Genomic DNA, 12,628 nt, shown 5'->3' with positions numbered 1-12,628 from the left:
CCTGACACACAGATAGGCCTATAGTTTGATACTTGAGTTCGATCACCTCCTTTATGAAGTGGCACAATCTTGCCCTCCTTCCACTTCTTAGGAACTTGACCGAGTGCAAGACTCGTATTAAAAAAATATGTCAAGGCAGGTGTCAACTCTCTGGCACATTCTTTCAGAATACGTGATATATTATCAAGTCCCACAGCCTTATTAACATCTAGTTTACTCAACTCCCCATACACCTCTTGCTCACTTACAGTCAATCTCTCCTCCCCATCATTAACTGCTCTCAATCCCTCCATGAAGTCACATTCACAAGACTGAAAGATCTTTATGAACTGTTCATTAAGTATCTCCACCACACATTCTGCATCAGCTGTCATTATACCATTTTCTCCAATCAATATCATCCTTCCATAATTATTCTTTCTTTTGCTGGCTACATATCAAAAGAATTCCTTAGGATTCATTTTGGCTTCATTAGCCAACTACTGTTCATACCTCTCTTTAGCTACCCTCACCAACCAAGTCACCCTCCTTGCTTGGTCTTTGTAGACCTCATGGAATTGGTTATTTCCACTTCTCTTATGCTGCCTCCACAATGCCCTTTTTCTCTGTATCACATGCTTAATCTCTTTATTCATCCATCTCACACCCACCTTATTTAACCTTCTCACCCTTGGAATACATTTAGACATTGCCTCTACTAAACAGTTTTTGAAAATCTCCCAAGCGGAATTGATCTCTTTTCCAGCTAACTCCTCCTCCTCCTGATTAGGGTTTTCCATATCTCACATGGAAAACCCTAATCCATATAGAGATATGGAAAACCCTAATCAGATCTCTAAAAATACAAGAAATGAACTTCAACACAAACTACAGGAAGTTCCTTAGCAACAGATATCTAACCTTGTACATGCGATACGCGTTTCACTCACATCCGATGCTATTTTATTTGTAATTATTCTTGTCAGTTTTACAATTACTCATAATTGTGAAATAGTTTTAAGCCTATATGTCAGTGCCCTGAAGATGCCAACAGTTAAAGTGTGGCAAAACTAGTTGGTACAGTTAATAAATTTTATCAATACTTGATCTGTAACCCAAATATTATTTTACTAATACATCTTTGTTTTGTTTTGTTTTTTCATTTTAGCAATTTAATTTTTAATTTAAAAAAACCTAGTGACTGCATCATTAACACATTTATACCAGGTTATAAAAACATCAGGTGATAGTGATGAGAAACAAACCAACACTGTTTTGTCAGAAATCAGCCAACCTTGAAAGTGAACGTCAATTTCAAAAGGATAAAACAATTACAGAATAATCATCAGTCATAACATGATGTCAAAATCATATACTAGATTATATAAAAACTATGAAAATTATTAATATCACTGCTTTCAGAAATGCTTTCTGCAGTATAAATTGGGGCTATTGGTTATACCAGAAAAAAATTCAGATACTGTGCAATAGCCAAATATCTGTTAACTTTCTCCTAGAAATTAGAAAGTGTTATATGAAAGCAAGTATGGGTAAAGATGAGAACAACATGAATTTCTCTCTGAAGACAATTTCATTAACACATATCAAATGACTTTTGGAGAGGTGGTATGACAGATGGCATGAAACAAGAATCTGAATTGTTCTTCATCATCATCAAATTCCTGACATGTACCTTCAAGGGGGTGTACAGGATATGATAGTATTACATGAAAAATTTACATCATTACTAACTTCCTATCTACAATTTTCCTCCAAATCAGTCTGTTACTTGTCAAGACTCCAACATTATCAGATCTTATATTTCTATTGTCTAAGGCACTTTGTATAGTATCAATCCACCAATATCTTGGTCTTCCTCTGGGTCGTTTTCCTGCCAACCTGGCAGAGAACACTTGTTTTGCTAATCTTTTCTCGCCCATTCTGCTCAAGTGACCATACCACCTGAGATTAGCTCTGCTAATGCATTCCTGGATGCTGACAATGTCTCTTTCCTAATATCCTCGTTTTTAATATGATATTGCCATTGATGCCATCTGTTCACGCCTATAATCTTTCTCAGGACTCGCATATCTGCGGTCTCTAGTCTTTGGTCAAGTGTTTTACTTCTGACTCAGCTCTCTGATCCACAAGTTAAAACTGGTTTGAACACTGTCTTGTATACAGCTAATTTAGTGTTCCGACTAATTTCTCTCTTATTCCATATGAATTTATTCAATTGACTTCCTACCATATCAGCTTTGTTGATTCTGTTGTCTATTTCTATATTTAATTTACCATCTTCAGTAAAAATCGTGCCTAAATAGCTGAAATGTTTTACTTGTTCCACAGGTTCTCCATTCACAACACAGTTGACATTTTCAATGATTCTGCCTATTTTCATTGTCTTTGTCTTTTTATTGCTGACCTTGATTCCATATCTATTACAACAGTTATTCAATTTAGTCAGGAAATCTTGCAAACTTGTAGTGGATTTATTTAGAAGTATAACATCATCCACATAAAGCAAAGAGCTGACATTAACATCTCCAATTCTGATATCATGTTTAATACCACTTTCCTTCATAATGTGATCCATATAGATGATGAATAACAGAGGGGATAATGTACATCCTTGTCTCACACCAGATTTAACATTAAACCATCTTCCTGTGCTTCTCTCAATTCTAACTGCTGACTTACAGCTCAAATAAAGACTTAGTATTACTTGATATAATGCCCCATTGACACCATATAACTGTAGCGTACTGAATAGCTTCTCTCTTGGCACCTTGTCATATGCCTTTTCCAGATGGACAAAACTTAAATACAGATCTTTGTTATATTCCCATGTTTTCTCAACTATTTGTTGTAAAGTGAAGATCTGATCCTGACAGCCTATTTGGCCTGAATCCAGCTTGTTCTTCACCAAGCTTTTCTTCCACAATTCGTCTCTATTGTTTCTCAAATATACTTGCATAGATCTTGCCAGGAACACTCAGTAGTGAAATACCTCTGTAATTCTCACATTCAGTTTTATTTCCCTTTTTATATATGGGTACCATTAGAGCTCCTACTCCAATCATCGGGAATTCATCCCTCTGTCCAGGCTTTCTGAACTATGCAGTGCAGCAACTGTAAGACTTTTATACCACCATACTTTAGCATTTCTGGTCGAATATCATCTACTCTTGCTGCCTTACCACATTTCACTCTTTTGATGGCTTTTTCTATGTCAAGTGTGGATATGTATTCTGGATTGCATGCCTGGCCAGTGTTTTTTTATCACTGTGCTGTCATCACTACTAGTTTCATTTAGCAATGTTTCAAAGTAATTACTCCATACTTCAAGGATATCTTTTTTCTCCTGTTTCATGTCACCTTTATCATCTCTAACTCCTTTTACAGCACTCTTTCCTCCATTTCTAAGCTTCAACAACCTCCAGAATATCTTACCACTTCTTGATATTTATTTTCTATGTTCTTGCCAAAGTCCTCCCATGACTTTTGTTTAGCTAGTTTTACACAGTGTTTAGCATTCTTGCATTTGTCTCTGTATTTTCTAAGAGCACAAGCTGACTTATTTGCCAGGAACTTTTGATATGCTTTCTTCTTTTCCTTCACTGCCTCTTTAACTTTCTGTGTCCACTATGGAGTTCTAATTTTTCTATCCTTGCAGACAACTTCACCACATGCCTCTCTAGCTGAATCAATCGGGGCTTTCTTCAAGGCTTGCCACTGAATCTCCAAGGTTTGATTCCTGTTCTCAAACTCTTTCATTTTTTCTTCAATAATCTTTGTGTATTTTAGTCTACAGTTCACATCTGAGAGTGCTGGTTGTCAGAAAACAATATAGTTACAGGGATAGAATGTAAAGGGCATTGTATTTTCACAGTGGATAGAGGGAATAGGATAGGAGGGAGACAGGTCATTTGAGACTGTCTGATATAAGATAGATACCAATAGGATAGAATAAGAATATATTGTTGGTTGCTGCTTTAGACCAGGGGGGGGGATCCATAGGAAGATGCTGTGTATCAGCAGATTAGCGCAATGAATGCAGGCTGAACAATTATTAAAAGAGACTTTAACTATGGGAACATTGATTGGAGAGAGAGAGAGGAAAGGGGGCATGGAAAGATGGAAGTGAGATTTATACAGTTGCTAAGGGATAATTATCTGAAACAACATCTTATAGAAGGGACCACAGATCTGAGTGTGCTGGATCTGGTAATAGCATCAGAAGATATAGTCATAACCAAGGTAGACACTCTGCCTCTAATTGGGGAGAGTGAGCATGCAGTCTTGTTTTGGAAGTTGCTAAATGTGTGGAATTCCCTATCAAGAAAAGGTTTATGGTGAACTACACATACTGGCCACTGAATTAGAAACTTATTTCATGTATATGCATAGCACTACCAATACTGATCATCTTTAATTCCCTGCACATAGTTTGGAGATATACGTGGGTGGTCTGAAAAGTTCTCAGCTTCGACCATAGATGGCAACACTATTAGCAAGATTTTTTTTTTAAGTTGGTACGTCTGTCATAAGCATCCATGTGAAATTGCAAGTCACTCTATCAAGTAGTTTCTTTTATGCAGCTGTCTGAAGCAAAAGTGTTGTCTGTATCCCTTGAAATGGATAAAATTGAGTATCGTGCAGTTATAAAATTCTTTGTAAAAGAAGGTTTAACGGCAAAAGAAATTCATTCGAAGTTCATAAAAGTTAGTGAACGCTCTTCTCCTTCGTTTTCAACAATTAAGAATGGGCTGCCGAGTTTAAACGTGGCCGTACCAGCCTTGAAGATGATCCATGTGAAGGATGTCCCAAAAGTGTAACAACAGCAGAAATCATTCATCGCGTGTGCGATATGGTATTGGATGATCAGAAAGTCAAAGTGCGTGAAATTGCTGAGACTAGGCATTTCAAAAGAATGTGTAGGATATGTTTTGCATGAAGAATTGCAAATGAAAAAGCTTTGCGCAAGATGGGTGCCATACTTGCTCACAGCAGATCAAAAATGCCCCCGCATGAAAATCTCTAAACAGTGCTTGGAGCATTTTAACAACAATAAAACTGATTTTGTGCATCAATTTATTTATTACACCATTACAGAATCCAAACAGCAATCAAAACAGTGGACAGAATCCAGTTGTTCAGTGCCAAGGAAGACAAAGTCGGTTCCATCAGCAGGAAAGGTCATGGCATCAGAGTTTTGAGATGCTAAAGACATTTTGTTTATTAATTATCTTGAAAAGGTAAAACAATAACCAGGAAATATTATTCTGATCTTTTAACCAGACTAGATGAAAAAACCTGGTTCTAACATCCTTGCTAACTACATTCTTACTCAGTTTCCATGGATGGCCCCTAGTTCTCCCACCACCACACCTGTTCTGAAAAATTTCCTTTGAATTAATCTTGTAAAGATCCCTCAGTAATTTGAATGTCTCAATCGTATCACCCTTTTCCACCTATCAACCAGTTTCTATAACCCACAAATCGACCTATTCTTGAAAGGTTCATTCCATAGACATGCTACCATCCTGGTCATTCGCCTCTGGATCCTCTCCACCTCCTCATCATCAAGAAACCTGCGTGCACAAATCTGCAACAGTAGTCGAGATGGGAGTCTTATCAAGGCTCAGTAAAGAGGAACAATAACCCAATTGCCTATGCTCATCAAAGTATTCTTCAGTAACACCAAGTAATCTGATGACCTGCTTTAGCCACTTTTGCTATGTGCCCCCTAAACTTCAACTCCCTATCCACTAACCCTCCCAAGTCTGATCTCATCAATTTCCTAGAGTACAGTTATACCAATGTGATGTACAGTTTAATATTTTCACCCCAAAATGCATAACCTTACACTTTGCCACATTAAACTAACATCCATTCTCCTTTGCCCAGTCTGCCAATCTATCCAAATCATCCTGCAAAATTTTGACATCATCTGTATTAATAATTGCCCTACCCAACTTTGCATCACTGGCAAATAACTGAACAATTCCTCTCGGATCCTTTCCTATATTGTAAATGTACAAATTTAACAGTAGTGGTCCTAAAATAGAAACCTGCAGCATGCCAATGGTTACAGGCTGTCTTTTAGATTCTACTCCTGAATAAACTACTCTCTGATATCTCTCCATCAACCACCCTTCTGTCCATCTCACCAACCCTATATTCATCCCCATGTGCTGCAGTTTACTGATTAGAATTCCATGTGGTATCCTGCCAAAGGCCTTTGCAAAGTCCAGTAGTATCACTGTGAACCCATTACCTTTATAAAACTCAGCTGTTACTGTATTACAAAATATGAGCAAGTTAAATAAGCAGAAATTTTGCAGTTTGAACATAAATGCGAAATAAAAAAAAAAGAACATTTCTTGGCATGCTATACAATTTATCCATTCAAGGTTTAAATACTGTTTTTAACTATTAAAATATTCTGAAAACAGTAAAAGATAACACCATACTATAAATGACGTGATATTCAGTTTTTTATTCTCTATAAAAAAAAAAATTGCAAAAGCCACCAATTCATACTCAGGTTATTTCTAACCAACTCTGCAAAAAAAAAAAAAAAAAAAAAAAAAACCAGAGTTTTTAATGTATATTTGAGAGAGGAAAAAAAAAAAAAAATATATATTACTATTATTACGGGCAACTACAGGGAGTCATTAGACTCATCGAGGGAGGCCCCAAATCATATTCATCACAACTATTCGACATTCATAGAGTATCTATCATACCTCGCCTTAAACTCATTCACTGTCACAGCATCCACCACAGACTCAGGGAGCGCATTCCACTCATTCACTACTCTAAAAGTAAAGAACCCAGCTCTAACACCTTTACTAACCACACTTTTGCCCAGTTTCCATGGATGTCCCCTAGTCCTCCCACAACCAGCCCTGTTCTCAAAAATATCTTCTGAATTAATTTTATAGAAACCCTTCAGTAATTTGAATGTCTCATCCATATCTCCCCTCCTCCACCTATCAACCAATTTTTGCAACCCACAAATCCTCAACCTGTTCTCATATGGTTCATTCCACAGACCTGCTATCATCTTGGTCACTCGCCTCTGGATCCTCTCCACCTCCTCCTCATCAAGAAGAAACCTAGGTGACCAAATCTGAGCACAGTAGTCGAGATGGGGTCTTATCAAGGCTCGATACAGAGGAATAATAACCTGCTTGTCTGCTTGTCAACGTATTCTTCAGCAACCAAGTGATTTGATGAGCTGATTTGGCCACTTTTGCAATGTGTCCCCTAAATTTCAATTCCTTATCAACCAACACTCCTAAATCTCGTGCCTCATCAATTTCCTGGAGCACGGTTCCACCAATGCAGTAAACTGCCTCCAATCTTTTCACCCCAAAATGCATAACCTTACATTTTGCCACATTAAATTGACATCCATTCTCCCTAGCCCAGACCTCCAATCTATCCAAATCATCCTGCAAAATTTTGACGTCATCTGCATTCACTATTGCCCTACCCAACTTCGCATCATCCACAAACAAATGAACTGTTCCTCTCAGATCCTTTCCTATATCATTTATGAACAAATTAAACAGCAGTGGTCCAAGAACAGATCCTTGTGGCACACCACTAGTCACAGGCCGTCTTGTGGACTCTACTCCTGAGTAAACCACTCTCTGACATCTCTCCGTCAACCACCCTCCTATCCATCTCACCAACCCTATGTCCATTCCCATATGCTGCAATTTACTGATTAGAATTCCATGTGATATCCTGTCAAAGGCCTTAGCAAGGTCCAGTAGAATCACTGTAAACCCATTACTCTTATCCAGTTCAGCCGTCACTGTGTTATAATATGTGAGCAAGTTACTGAGGCATGACCTACCCTTCACAAAACAATGCTGTTCCTGATACAGTATCCCATTTTCTTCTATCCAATCTTGTATTTTCCTCTTGACTATTTTCTCTAAGACCTTGATAATGATTCCTGTTATGCTGACTGGATGGTAATTTTCAACAGCAGCCTTGGAACCACCTTTGTGCAGTGGAACTATTTTCCCCTCTTTCCACCCCTTGGGACTGACCCAGTCCTGAGGCTCAAATTAAACAAAATGGTCATGGGCACTGACAATTCTTTGGCCGCTTCACGTACGACACGAGCTGGTATACCATCCAATCCCACAGATGTATTGACATTGAGGTTCTGTAATAGACTAGTTACCTCTACTTCATTCATCACAATTCCAGTATAAGCTGTTGGTTCTTCCATTTCTGCAAAGTCACCACCTGGATGATATACTCTTGCAAAGTGCTCGCTCAGTAATTCCACAACATCGACTGATTTGGTTACCTCCCTACCCTCAGCATTTTTCCTTTTACTTGCAACATACTGAAAAAAACTGTTTGGGATTCTCTTTAGCCTGCATGGCTAATTTTCTTTCGTAATCTGCTTTTGCTTTTCTTACCACCCTTGTTACCGTCCTGGCCTAAGCTTTATACTGTTCCTGCACCTGATGGTCACCCTTCTCCTTAAATTCCCTGCACAATTGTTTCTTTTTTTGCAGCTCAAGCTTAATAGTGTTATTCATCCATTTAACCCCTACTTGATTTATTATTCGGACTCTTGGTATACAGTCAACCATTGCCTCCTGCAAACAGTTCTTAACCACCTCCCATGCACTATCAACATCCAGCCCTTGCAGTTTTACATGCCATGGCATTGAGCCAAGCACACACCTAAGCTTGTCATACTTACCAGCCCGGTAATTCCACATGTACCCTGTCTCAATTGTAAATTCGACTCCTTTAGCCACATCCCAAGTCATGACCTTATGGTCACTCTCACCAATTGGTGGCAACATGGTCATGTTCGTTACAGCTACATTCTCAGTTGCAATTACTAGGTCCAGCATTCTCTGCCCCCTGGTATTTTCCAATACATGTTGCCGTAGATAGTTGTCCCTTAATAACCGCATAAAATCCAATTCCTTCCTCCCATGTGCCCTCTCCTCTTTCCAGTCAATGTTACCATAATTGAAATCACCCATAATAATTACCCTCCTTCCACTCATTTCTTCTATTTGCTTATGCATACTATCCCCACCATCCACTCCATCACCCGGTCTATAGCAGCTCCCAATTGTATATTTTGTTCTGCTAGATTCTATCTCACACCAAACAGCCTCAAATGTGCTTTTTTCCCCATCCTGCAGTTCAACTTCTATACTCCTTGGCTGAAGCTCATCAGCTATCATCAATAACACTCCTCCCCCCTTTTTATTCACCCTGTCACTCCTGAACACGCTATACCCGTCGCATTCAATCCCACTAGCTTTATCATCTTCTGTCAGCCATGTTTCACTAATACCGACAACCTGTGGCCTGGAAGTGCCAACCATGGCCAAAAACTTTTCCTTCTTGTTCCTAATACTCCTGGCATTAGTGTACATGAATCGCAGAAGCCCATTTGTCCCATCCCTACTTTGATGCCTTATACTAACTATCCCATTCTGATTTGTTGTCCGTCGTAATATACTCATTCATACACTTAACTCCCCCCCTAAAGTCTGCATATCTACTCCCCCCCTCTTAATAAATCTAGTTTCCCTGAGTCTGTACACCCACTTCCACATCATTCATCAACACTCTTTCAAGTCTCCGTACACCAACTCCATTCAAATGTAACCCATCCATCTTATATAAGTCCTTTCGCCCATCGAACTCATTCCACACATCCACAAATTCCACACCACTCTCCATGCATAACCCATGCATAAAGTCATTGGCAATTATGGCCCTCCTTCTAAACACTTCGCTGTCATACCGCGGTAAGATACTCGCCATCCTAACTCTCTCACTCTTCTCTTTTGCTACCTCAAACAACTCCCTCACATCCTCTATCATTTCCATTTTGTCCTCTTTCAAATCATTCATTCCTGCCACGATTATCATCTCTTTCACCCTCTGTTTTTGCAGTCGAATAGATTCGCTGACGTCCTTTATGTTCGCACCCGGCTGGTACGACTTCGTTAAACTCTCAATTATTATGCCTCTTAATAGCGAATTCCCATACAGCACTCGCTCCTTCATTTTATTGACGTTTACGAACATTCTATTATTTGCCGTCACAGACTTCCGCCGGTTATTTGTCGGTACGTTCAACACACATTTTTCCATACGCTCCAGTTGTCTTTTGGATCTGTGTATCGCACCATTCAAACGGGCAATTTCGCTACTTGCATTTATCTCGCCATTTTCATTATCAATCAAATCATCCATTCTTTCTGTGTTTCCACCTTCATTTACACTTTCAGCGACGCTCTCACACCTATCTGGCACTACCACGCAATTCTCTACCACACCGCCATTTTCTACATTCTGAGTATCGTTAACGATATCACTCTCGACACACAAAACACGCTTGAAGTCCTCATTCTCTTTACACTTTCTACACATATTAACTCCACTATCACTTTCTAACCAGACTCCCACTGCTCTTCGCAAGGCATACATCTCACAGACAGCACATTGCATAAATTCGTTTACATCAAAACTCTTAAACAAACATGGCGACCTGGCCGCCATTTTTTTCTTTATCGGTGCCATGTGTACGCTATCTTTTCTTAAAAAGAATAATTAAAATAACAGAAAACACGTAAAAATTGCACAGACACACCAAGAAACAAAAAGCAAACAATACTACTTAAAATTCTAGTAAAATATCTAATGTTAACACATAATAATACTAATCTTTTCAGGAGCTCTCGACAAGCCGACGATCTAATCAGTGCGACACCAAGCGACCAATCAAATATATATGAAATGAAAAAGCTTCTTCATAATATTCCAACCAAGTAAAAATGAATTCTGAAAATGTATATTATTATGTGTGTATGTATGTATAATATATATATATATATATATATATATATATATATATATATATACAGGGTGTTCGGGATAAATTTGACATATTTATAATTAATTATATTTTTCCGTAAGTTACATGTATTAACACACACTTCTCTTCATTTAAAAGTTTGGACCCTTCTTCATTCATATACAAGATGTCAGAAAGGATGGATAGCTGGAACCCACCTGAATCATGGAAGAGAATAACTTGTATCATGATGATTCGTGCCCGCCATCAAAATAAGGATATTACGACTGCTGCCCAATGCTCCCTGAATACAGTAAAAACAATCAGGCATGAACTAGAGACGTGCAATGGTGACTACGAGGATGTAGCAAGAAGAAAGATCCCTAGCAGACGATCTGATTGCGTTCGTACAGCAGAATTCCTCGCAAATCTGCAGGAACAGGTGTTGAAGAACCCTGGCATTGGAATTCGGGCTTTGTTCGTGGAGCTGCTAACTGTAGTCAAGCCCTGGATAACAAGGGTAGCCAATGGTAGGCCGTATGTATGGCAGCAGGATTCGGCCCCTTGCCACACCTCTGGGAAAAGTCAAAAATGGTTGTCTGAAAATTTCTACGACTTCACCAGTCCAAATGTTTGGCCTCCAAACTCCCCAGACCTTAACCCCATGGATTATTTTGTATGGGGCGCAGTTGAAAAAGACACCAATCGCACTTCCAGTAATACAAAAGCCCAGTTAATGGATAAAATTAAAACAGTTTTTGCGGCCCTTCCCAGGGAGACTGTAGCATCAGCTTGTTCGAGGTTCCGAAGCAGAATTGAAGCTGTGATCGATGCTAATGGTGGTTATTTTGAGTAAATCTTGTTGATAGTATTGTAATTAACTCTGCCTGTAATGTTTTTTTGTCAATTCATTAAATTTAATAGATACAAAGAAGATTTTCTTTTTCCTTACGAAACTGTCAAATTTATCCCGAACACCCTGTATATATATTAGTACTGTTTCCATAAATTAAAAAATAAAAAAATCACAGTAACTCAAACTGTGTGATGAATTTTTATGCAGTTCAGTGAAATGCAGTATGATGTGAAAGAAACACTCACAAAATTTGTAAATAATTTAATTTGGTAACAAATGGGTACATTAAGACAATAGTAAAATAAGATGTCAAAATTAGATTGACAGAGTGCCTTAATAAGGAATGTGGTCACCTCTCACTGAAATACAGCACTCACAAAGATGTTTCATACTGTTTATAATAGTGTCCAGCAGTTCAGATTGTAATAACAACCATTGTTCTTGCAAAACTCTCCAAAGTGTCTCTCAAGGTTTTGGGGAGGGGGGTATTGAGAGCAGCAACATATCTACTTAGAGCATTCCAGCATGCTCAACATGATTAAGGTCAGGAGACCTGGCTGGCCAGTCCATACACATAATAGTCTATTCTAGAAAATATTGGTCCACAAGTTTCACTCAATGAAGATGAGCATTATTGTCTTTTAGGATAAATGTCTCCCCTATAGCACATGCATATGGATATATATAAAGACCTTATCTCTATTAAATTGCAGTATTCATCATTCTACTAGGAAGCACATACAGGTCAGCACATCCATCCAACAAGATGCCCTACCTTTCATGGATATTAGTGATGATAACGCATCCCTTGTTCTCTCCAGATCACAGCACACCTAGTATCACTTTGTTGAGCAATTCAGGACTTGTCTTTTGAATAATACTAATGTGGACTAATGACTCAGATTATCTGCTCCTTGAAACAGGAG

The 12,628-nt window shown here is 38.5% G+C and overlaps 1 protein-coding gene across 1 annotated transcript in view; it reads right to left on the bottom strand.

Annotated features, from left to right (window-relative positions):
• The window catches only part of LOC150104082 (transient receptor potential cation channel subfamily M member-like 2), a 580,140-nt gene that overhangs the window by 560,689 nt on the left and 6,823 nt on the right, over window positions 1-12,628 (bottom strand). The gene's annotated exons all lie outside the window — the stretch shown is intronic.

Source organism: Typopeltis vanoorti, chromosome 8 (genome assembly GCF_054136105.1).
Source record: "Typopeltis vanoorti isolate ZY-2024b chromosome 8, IOZ_Tvanoo_1.0, whole genome shotgun sequence".
NCBI classification, from domain to species: Eukaryota; Metazoa; Arthropoda; class Arachnida; order Uropygi; family Thelyphonidae; genus Typopeltis; species Typopeltis vanoorti.
This window is presented reverse-complemented; position numbering and strand designations above follow the sequence as displayed.